This window comes from Eleutherodactylus coqui, chromosome 13 (genome assembly GCF_035609145.1).
Source record: "Eleutherodactylus coqui strain aEleCoq1 chromosome 13, aEleCoq1.hap1, whole genome shotgun sequence".
Taxonomy (NCBI): Eukaryota; Metazoa; Chordata; class Amphibia; order Anura; family Eleutherodactylidae; genus Eleutherodactylus; species Eleutherodactylus coqui.
Window position 1 is genome coordinate 39,365,454 of NC_089849.1, and position 10,597 is coordinate 39,376,050.

The window sequence follows — 10,597 nt, forward strand, 5'->3', positions numbered from 1 at the left end:
ACCGCTTTAACTTTTTTGTTTTTCCGTCTAGAGAGCCATATGTGGGCATACTTTTTTTAATAACGAGTTTCGTTTTTTTTTTAATGACTCCATATAATGTATAGAAAAACTTTTAACATTTCTTAGTGGAGTGAAAAAACGCAGTGGCACTATTCGTGGGATGATTTTGTTTCTACAGTGTGGAAAAATTAATTATTCACTTTATTCTGTTGTGGTACTTTAAAAAATAAAATATGTCCGTTAGGATTCTTTCACACGAGCGCATATCGGCTGGCCGTTTTCACAGCCTGCCGATATACGCTATGTTGTTAGTGAAAAATCTGGTGAACGGGCACACAAATCAAACGTTTGTGCGCCCGTTCATATAGCCTGGTGAGCTCACCAGGCCATCGCCCATTTCCCCTTCCTCCCCATCGGAGGCTCACCTATCGTTCCTCCCCGCACAATCTGTGCAATGAGAGGGACGGGGGGCGTGATGGAGATGGAGCTAAGCGCCAGTCCTCCCCGCCTTCTCTCATTGATGGCTATGGACAAGAGGCGGGGAGAAGGCGGACGCTTAGCTCCGCCCACGTCCTGCCCTTGTCCATAGCCATCAATGGGAGGAGGCGGGGTGGACCGGTGCTTAGCTCTGCCCCTGTCCCGCCCCCTCCCATTGCCCAGAACAAGCGGGGAGGAACGACAGGTGAGCCTGCACAGAGGGAGGAGAACAGAGGAGGGAGTTTAGTAGACACGCTGCTAAACTCTCTCCCACCTACGGCCGCTGCCATGGGCTCCCATAGGAGCCCCTGCAGTGGCCAACGTATTCTCGGCCCAAAAGATAGTTCCAGGACTATCTTTTGGGCTCGACGTAAAAACGCCCGGCGCTATATTGGCTTGCCCGGGCATTTTTACGTCTCAGAAATACGCCCATGTGATCTGATGCATTGGAATCCAACGCATCAGATCACAGTGCATATCGGCCGGCCATGAAAACGCTCGTGTGAAAGAAGCCTCAAAGGGGTATCATCAATAGATGATCAGTGAGGACCTGCAGCTGGCATCCCTGCTAATCAATTGATTCCCAGGGCCGCTGCCACTGCAGTCACCACATCATGCTGACCATTGCACATTGGCTCGGGTTGGTACTGCAGCAGCAGCTCCCATTGAATACAACCAGTGGGAGAGACTTGGACTGCTAGGTGAGTATAAGACACCCCCTTTTTAAGGGCAAAAATTAATACAAGACAGAATCTTATTTTCGAGGAAACACGGTACATGCATGTGTGACCACCTTTTGTAGCCTGAATAGGATTACTTATTGGTCACCAGAACGGTGGGTGGTGGAAAATTCCAGGACTCCAGAACATGTGCCCTGCTTTAATCAGACCCTGGACTCAAGTAATCTTATGTGCAGCCTCTCATGAAACTCGTTCTGCAAAGTTTGTACCCACATATCTCATATCAAAGACAAATCAAGATATTCAGTCCTTGATCATGATATTAATCATACATGCCTAAGGCATGCGTGCCAGTTTCCCAAATTTTATTGGCAACTAATCAGCTGTTAATAAGTACAGTATAGAACATTTTTCTAGCCCTTTGTACATGAAAATAATGTGTCAATTAATAGTGGGCCAAAAATTCACACAGGAAATTGGTGGATGGCATCTTTCACGTTCGCCAAGTATGCAGGCAGTGGCCCTGCCCAACTCTCCGTATTGCATGCAAAGAATTTTAAGAATTTCTTTAGCTTTTAACTCATGAAAAAACAATTACAGTCTATTGTGTTATCTGCAGCACAGTGAGAAACTTGGCAAAGAAAATAACAAGGGATTTGTTGATTGTGACACTTGGCCTATAATATGTGCTTTTTCTGGAGAGTGCAATCCTTTGAACACTAATTGGATTATAATAAAGTAAGCCCTAATTTCCTAAAGAAAGTGAGAGAGAGACATAGCGATGCACCTTGTCAAAATATTTATAGATGTAAGACTGGTGGTCACTCGCGAACCCCAGTCAAAGACATTAGGCAAAGTTGTGGCTCGGCCTAAAGGCCCTTCTATTCGAGCCAATGATCAAGAGCGAGTATTCACCCAATGATTGTAAACAAGACGGGAATCAGCTAATGAAGAAGAAAGAGCAGTACAAGCAGTATATCTCCCCTATGACTGGGGATGTGCTGTCAACAACAATTAAAGTGAATGGGAAGCTAAAGATTGTATGGATGATTGTTAGTCCTCCAGTAGAGTCTGATCAGCCTGTGTGAAAGTCGAGGCAAGCAAGCACCGATCCCAATGATCAAAACTCGTTGATGCCAAAGCATTGTCTCTGTAAGAGGGCCTTATGTATGTCCACATATGCAAATATCATCAGATTTCATAGTAATGCCATTTAGCTATGTGATAGCATTAGATGACATATCGTTGCATAGGAAGCAAGTGTCAGATATGTAGTGTAGAGGTGCACTACAGAGAATGGCCTGTAGGGGACAACGGGCAGGCATTCTGGTGCCTGAGAAAAGGGAAAACGTCCACAGGTGTGGTCAGGAAGTGGGATATAAGTGTGCATTCCTGCTACAGTCAAGGGGAACATTAGCTGAGAGAGCCAGAGAGACATTGGCTGAGAGAGTCAGCTTAGTGGAACTGGAAGGGCTGCTAGCTCAGGGTCTAGTGCAGTCCAGGAGTTCGACAGGGAAGACAACCCTAAACTCAAAACCCAGGTGGGGTTCTTATATGGACTTTATTATTTGCTAAATGAGGTTATGTGGACTATGTTTACTTTGATGCTGTGAATAAATGCTGGCCGGAGCCAGATTATAAAAGAAAATCCACGTCCCCAGAGAGTGTTTCTACACAGTTTTGTAGGCCTTACATAAGAAAACCCCAAATTATTCAGTAAAGCCCCTACCACAATAGACAAAATTGTCATCATCTGATGTGTCCATGCTGATCATCATGGGTCCAACTCCCAGCACCCTTCTCTGACCAGACATTTTTTTCTCAAGGGAAATGCAGTATTACATGGCGGCCATTCAGATGCATGGCCATTCATGTGATATATGGATGGCTATAGTTCACCAGAGCGGGAGTCACTCTTACAGAGGAGCTCTCCATTATGTTTCAAAGAGGGGGCCCCTGAGTGTGGGTACCCCTCCGTGATGCAAGTTATCCTCATTAGACAACTCATTGAATTTATACCTATAATTCAGTCCTGGTCATGTAACTAATTACTTTGGAGTGAGAACTACAAATTTATATACATAGTCAGTTTACAGGATAGCCTTTAGGGGGCATGAAATCAGGAATTCTGTGTGCTACATTAGCTGGGGCAGCTGTAGGAGTGCGGTTAGAGGAGATAAAACCTCCAGACACACTTCTGCTTAGAGGAGGAGAGTCTGCGGAGGCAGCTACAGGAGCTGCAAGCCTGAGGTCCGGTGCGGACCAGACTGTGTGCATCACTATTCTTCTCCTTTTCTGCATCACTAGTCTGACAGGGTGGGACGCCCAGTAGATCCCTTCGGTTCGGTTCGGTTCGGTTGAGCCACAAGGACACTGTGGGTTGTCAACCCAGAAATTGTGGTATGTTCCAGTGAGTATGCAGTGTATTGATGCTGTAAACCCTTGCTTTGTGCAATAAAGCTGGCAGAAGCCAGAGATCGAAAAGATACAGAGTCTCTCTGAGAGTGGTGCCAACCATCTTAGATGGAGAAGATGGCAATCTCCGTGAGTAACCTCCAAGCTGCCACATATCTGCCATATGATTTAAGAACTTTACTAGGGTCCATAAGCACTTAAACAATTGGCATTGCCTTTAGTGTTATCACTACACTTTTATTATCCATTTACTATACATTCAATGAGCCAGATGTATTCAGATAAGACTCATTCACACATTCAATGTCCATAAATTATGAACTAGAATTTTTGATGTCATAAATATAATTGCCATCATTGAAAGGAAACTACCCTTAAGAGAGTCTATTGTAAATCTGATTAAAGCACAGAAAAAAAAGTTTATTATATTTGTATATCTGGACTTTTCCAAAGTGTTTGATACTGTGCCGCATAAAAGGTTGGTATTAGAGATGAGCGAGTATAGTCGCTAAGGCAAACTACTCGAGCGAGTAGTGCCTTATTCGAGTACCTGCCCGCTCGTTTCTAAACATTCGGGTGTCGGTGGGGGGCAGGGAGCGGCAGGGGAGAGCGGGGAGGAACGGAGGGGAGATCTCTCTCTCACTCTCCCCCCCCCCCCCTGCTCACTCCCGCAACTCACCGCTCTCCCCGCCAGCACCCGAATCTTTAGAGACGAGTGGGCAGGTACTCGCATAAGGCACTACTCACTCGAGTAGTTTGCCTTAGCGAGAATGTGTGTAAGTGGGTAAGTAACTGGTCAGTGATAGAAAGCAGAGGGGGGTTATTAATGGTACATACTCTGATTGGGTCACCGTTACTAGTGGGGTACCACAGGGGGCAGTACTGGGCCTGTAATTTTTAACATATTTATTAATGACCTAGAAGACGGATTGCGCAGTAAAATATCGATATTTGCCGATGATACAAAACTAAAGAAATTAGCACAAGAGAGGACAGTATACGGTTGCAAATGGATCTAGATAGGTTGGGGCTTGGACAGAAAAGGGGCAAATCAGGTTTACCATTGATAAATGTAAAGTTATGCACATGGGCAGGGAAAATACATGTTACCATTACACACTATAATAATCTTTATTTGTATAGCGCCCACTTATTGCGCAGCGCTTTACACTAAATGGGAAACCCCTGGGGATCAGTGACATGGAAATGGACTTGAGGATTTTAGTAAACTGTAAGCTGAACTGGAGCAACCAGTGTCAGGCAGCTGCTGCCAAGGCAAATAGGATAATGGGATGCATCAAAAGAGGCCTAGGGGCGCATGATGACAATATTGTTTTTCCCCTTTACAAGACACTGGTCAGACCACACATGGAATATTGTATACAGTTTTTGGCACTGGCACCCAAGAAGGACATATCAGAGCTTGAGCGGGTACAAAGGCAGGCAGCTAAAGTAATAAACGGAATGGGCGGACTACAATACACAGAGAGGTCATCAAAATTGGGGTTAGTTTAGAAGAAAAGACAACTGAGTTGCGAACTAATAACCATGTATAAATATATCGGGGGACAATACAGAGATCTCTCCCATGATCTATATATATCCAGGACTGTGACAGTAACAAGGGGGCATCCTCTACCTCTAGAGGGAAGAAGGTTTCTATACAACATAGAAGAGGGTTCTTTACTGTAAGAGCAGTGAGACTATGGAACTCTCTGCCTGATTACATGGTGATGGCAAATTCGATAAAAGAGTACAAGAGGGGCCTAGACACCTTTTTTTGAGTGTTATAATATTGCATGTTATGGTCACTAATAACTTCAGAAGGGTCGGTGATCCGGGGATTATTCCAATTGCCAGATTAGAATCGAAAAGGATTTTTTCCCCCTTAAATAGGGAATGGCTTCTACCTCTTTGGGTTTTTTTCTGCCTACCTTTGGATTAACATTGGAGGGTAATAGGCTGAACTGGATGAACATATCTCTTCTTTTGGCCTAACATACTATGTTATTATCTATGTTCCGGTGATGATTGGTGATTTGACCTGTATACCAGCACTGAGGGAAATGAACGGTGCAAAACTCTCTGGTATATCATCCATAGTCCTACAAGATACTTTAAAGAAGTGGACCCAATAGAATAGCATCCTTTGGTTTAGCAACGTTGAGTTGATCATGGTGGGGGTGATGTCTGGCTGCTGAAAACATAAACCCTTAGTGACCACCTATACGTCTGTTCACGTCCTTGGTGACTGGGCTTTATTCTGCGGGGCCATAAAAACATGTTGGCCCTGTAGACTAAAACTCCGGGATCTGTGAATGTGACAGCTCCCTCCTACCGGCTACAAGAGGAAGCCAACAGCCTGGAGCTATCACCAGGGGCTGCGTTGAGTAGTCCCCAGTCATGTGATCACTGTTATCCAAAGAATAACGCAGATCATGTAAAAGTTAAAAAAAAAGGTTAGAAAAGTTAGTTTCATCTCCCCTCATGGATCAGATCCATGAGGGGAGATGAAACCTATTACTTAGGGCCTCTGTGATGTCCCCCAACGAGATCTTCCTGCGCCGAACGTCCCCAGCTCCTGCGCATGTGCCCACTGTCAAAGTGGCGGACACATGCACAGATGTTGGGAAGGACCTAGTGAAATTTCTTCATCTCTTTGCTCCCGGCTAGAGAGCTGAGAGTCTGGAGCAGTCACCAGGGGCAGCGGAAAGTGGTTCCTAGTCACGTGATCACCGTTATCCAATGGGTAACGGAGATAATGTAGAAGTTTTTTAAAAGATTGAAAAGTTAAAGTTTCATCTCCCCTCACCGATTTGAGGCCTCCGGATTTATTCCCAGACACGATCATCCTCGACGGATCTTCCGCAGCTTCTGCACATTCGTCCAACAGCAAAATGGTGGACACATGCGCAAAAGTCAGAGAGGTCCTGGGAAATTTAAAATCTCCTTGCACCTTGCTACCGAAACTAGCCGAGAGCCTGAAGCAGTAACCGGAGGATCCAGTGAGCAGTCCCCAATCACATGATCACTGTTAACCTATGGTATAAAAAAAATAGTGATTTACCTTAATCAGATCACTACCTGTAATGACTACGTAATTTACAAAAAATACCAGGGAACGCTCCCTTTCCTGCAGTTCCAGGAGCAATTGGTTGAGCGACTTCTGTTTGAGACCCCCGCACCTCAGCAAGCTTACAAGTCTGAGGAGGTGCAAAGGCTCACAGAGTGCCATTTTTTACAGCCCACCCCGGCCACTAAGGTCAAGAAATACCTCCCAAAAAAGTGTTGGGTTTGCAGCAAACATGGGAGGAGGGGAGATACCCAGTTTTATTGCTCCATGTACTCACCCCAAATAGGCCTCTGTACTAACATACATAGGCCTCTGTTTTGAAACATACCACACAGTTTACTACTTTTATCTAACATTTAGGGAATGCCAAAAGGGGAGGGGGGATTCTTTTTAGGGAGTCAAATTTATGTATTTTTCTGCACAAGTGTGCAGTGGTGCCTGGAATTTTTTCGGTTGTGCCCTGGAAGCCAGTGGCTGTTCCCTCCATTATAGGCCTAGCCATGTGTCCTGTAAGCAGATTGGGGCTACATTGGGGGCATTGCTGAACACAGAAGAACCAGTGCTATAAAATTTGGGGTGCGTTTCCCCAGTTTTCCCCACTTGAAACAAAGAAAATGTCACGAAAATGACATTTGTAAAAGAAAATGTTTTATTTATTTTTCACCTGCTTTATAATAATTCTTGCTAAAAACTGTGGGGTCAGAATGCTCAGTACACACATAAATAAAGGGCTCTACAAGTGGGCAACGGAGTCCGAAACATATTGTAGCAAAATTTCTGGCACCGGCTGCTCCTTTCGGTTTGGACCCTGTTGTGCATACAGACATAAGATTGGAGGAACAATGGGTATGTTTCTGAACACGGGACAAACAGCGCTATCCATTTAGGGGTTCAAGTCTTCATTCATTTGTATATTGTAAAAAAATAATAAAAATTAAATGACACAATTAGCAAAAAATAAAAAACATAATTTTTTTCTTCTGCTTTGCTTAGATTCATTCCAAAACTCTGTTGTCAAAATACGCAGTACACCCCTAGATAAATTAGTTAATGAGTCTAGTTCTCAAAATTGGGTCATTTGTGGGGTTCTCCATCGTTTTGGCAGCTCAAGGGCTCCATAAGTGTGCTATGGGGCTTAAAACACCTTCAAGCAAAATGTTTGTTCTGAAAGTCACCGGCTGCTCCTTTAGGTTTGGACCCCGTTGTGCATATAGACATACAAATAGGGCCACAATGGGTATGTTTCTGAACACAGGACAAAAAGATGTATCCATTTTGGGGTGCAAATCCTCATTTTCATGTGTACTATAGAAAAAAATCTTGTCTTTAAAATGACATATTTGCAAATTATGAAATTTTATTTTTTTCTCTTCTAAATTGCATTAACTCCTGAAAAAAACCTGTGAGGTCAAAATACTCATGACCCCCTCAGTGAATACATTAAGTACAGAAGAGACAAGGCCCTAGCATCCGGCACGCGGTGCTATGGAGAGCTTTGTGGATGAAGGTAATGAGTTTAAATTGAATTCTGTATTTAACGGGCAGCCAGTGCAGTGACCGGCACAGGGCAGAGGAGTCCGAGTAGCGGCTGGACAGGAAGATGAGCCTGGCTGCCGCATTTAGGATGGATTGGAGAGGGTAGAGTCTGGTGCAGGGGAGGCCAATCAGCAGTGAGTTGCAATAGTTGAGCCGAGAGTGGATGAGGGCAATAGTAAGCGTTTTTAGCGTGTCCACAGTGAGAAAAGAGCGGATTCTTGCGATGTTCTTGAGGTGCAGCTGACATGTTCGGGCCAGAGATTGGATGTAGGGGGTAAATGAGAGATCAGAGTCAAATATGACCCCAAGGCAGCGGGCGTGCTGTCTTGGAGTTATGGTGGCGCCACACACTGAGATGGAGATGTCAGGATGAGGTCAGTTAGTAGAGGACAGAAACACCAGTCGGTCAGTTTTTGAGAGGTCCAGTTTTAGGTACAGAGAGGACATAATGTTAGAGACAGGAATGGTACTGTGATGTCACTGGAAGAGGTATATAACTGGGTGTTGTCAGCATATAAATGGTACTGAAAGCCAAATCTCCTGATGGTCTGTCCAATGGAGGCTGTGTGGATGAAGAAGAGGAGGGGGCCGAGGACCGAGCCCTGGGGGACTCCAACAGCAAGGGGAAAAGGAGGGGAGGTAGAGTCAACAAAGACTATGCTGAATGATAGGTAGGAGGAGGACCAGGAGAGAGCAGTGTCTTGTAGGCCGTAGGAGCGAAGTATACTGAGAAGGAGTTTGTGGTTAACCGTTTCAAATGCTGCAAAGAGGTCAAGTAGGATCAGTAGGAGAAGTCACCCCTCAATTTGGCCGTCAGGAGGTCGTTTGACACTTTTGTAAGGGTGGTTTCTGCCGAGTATAGAAGACGAAGGCGGACTGTAGGGGGTCAAGAAGAGAGTTTTCTGACAGATAGCTTATAAGGCGGGAGTAAACCAGGCATTCTAATAGTTTGGAGATGAAGGAGAGATTTGAGATGGGTCAGTAGTTGGCAGCATCGGTCGAGTCAAGAGTCGGTTTCTTTAGCAGTGGGCATATGATACCATGTTTGAATGAGGAGTGGAAAATTCCAGAGGTCAGAGAGAGGTTGAATATGGTGGTGAGGTGGGAGATGACAATCAGGGAGAGGGTCCGGAGGAGGTGTGAGGGAAAAGATTTGTATGCACTGGTGGTGGGGCAAGCAGAGGAAAGCAATCTGGATACGTCTTCCTCTGTCATTGGTCTGAGTACAGAGAGTAGGCAGGAGCTAGATGCAGTGCTGAAGAGACTACTTTTGCACTTAGCATTGAATAATAATCGAGTTGTGACACCTTTACTTTTCCCATTTAGGACCTAAAGAATGGTGTTGCCAAATTTCATGTTTGTACAACACCGGAAAGTTAGAGAAGTGAGGGCTTTATGTATGTATGTGTGCATTTAAGGAATCATGCTAAAAAGTTTTCACAATCTTGGTGCTGGGAATGTCTTGAAAGCACCTGAGGTAACTGCAAGGTGGAGATTTCTGGGTAGTGGTGTTCCCTGGACAGTTGCCCCTTTTGTCTTTGTTAAAATCCAGTCTTTTAACATATTTTATAGAAATCTAAAAGAATATGGTACTTTCCTGAGTTTCCGTTCAGCATCTTGGCACGTGTTACTACATAATCATCTTTCTTAATGTTTAAGTAGCGTGGGTGTGTGGGAGCAGTTTGTTCACTTTCTCTTGAAGTGATGATTAGTGATGTGTATTGGTATGTGTTAACTTCACACTTGACTTTTGGCAAACAGATTCATTAGATGGCAGAAAGATGTCATGTCTTGGGACTTATTTCTCTCAAAATTCTCAAGAATTAATCTACTATCTCAAGATTGAACATCAAAGCCCATATACACTGACATGCCAAAAGTCATGAGATAACATCATGTAAATTGATTATGAAATGGCTTCACATCAGGGGACGGCTATGAGGTGTTATCTTGTGAGTGAAGTCTGGCCAGCATATCATGCCATTGCAACATAAATTATCAGAGTTTGAATGAGGTATAATAATGGGTGCCAGACGAATGGGACATTCCATTTCTAAAATTGTGCAGGCCTTTAACATTCCTTGATCCACAGTGTCACATGTGTACGTCATAAAAGGCATCACCACCCAGAGTGCACAGGGACTACCTAGTGCTTAATAATCGCCACCGGCGATGTCTGAATAGAATTATCCGTACAAACAGACAAGCGACTCCATCAGAAATCACATCCACATTTAATGCAGAAGGCCCCACACACATATTCCACAGGTCAGTGTAGCGTTCTTTAGCTTCAATGGGAGATGGGAGCAGAAAACCCAGCAAAGTGCCTCTGTTAACACCACGACATCTACATTTGCATAGGCATTATGTGGTGTGGTCAGATGAGTCATGGTATCGAGTGATTCAGGCTGACAGT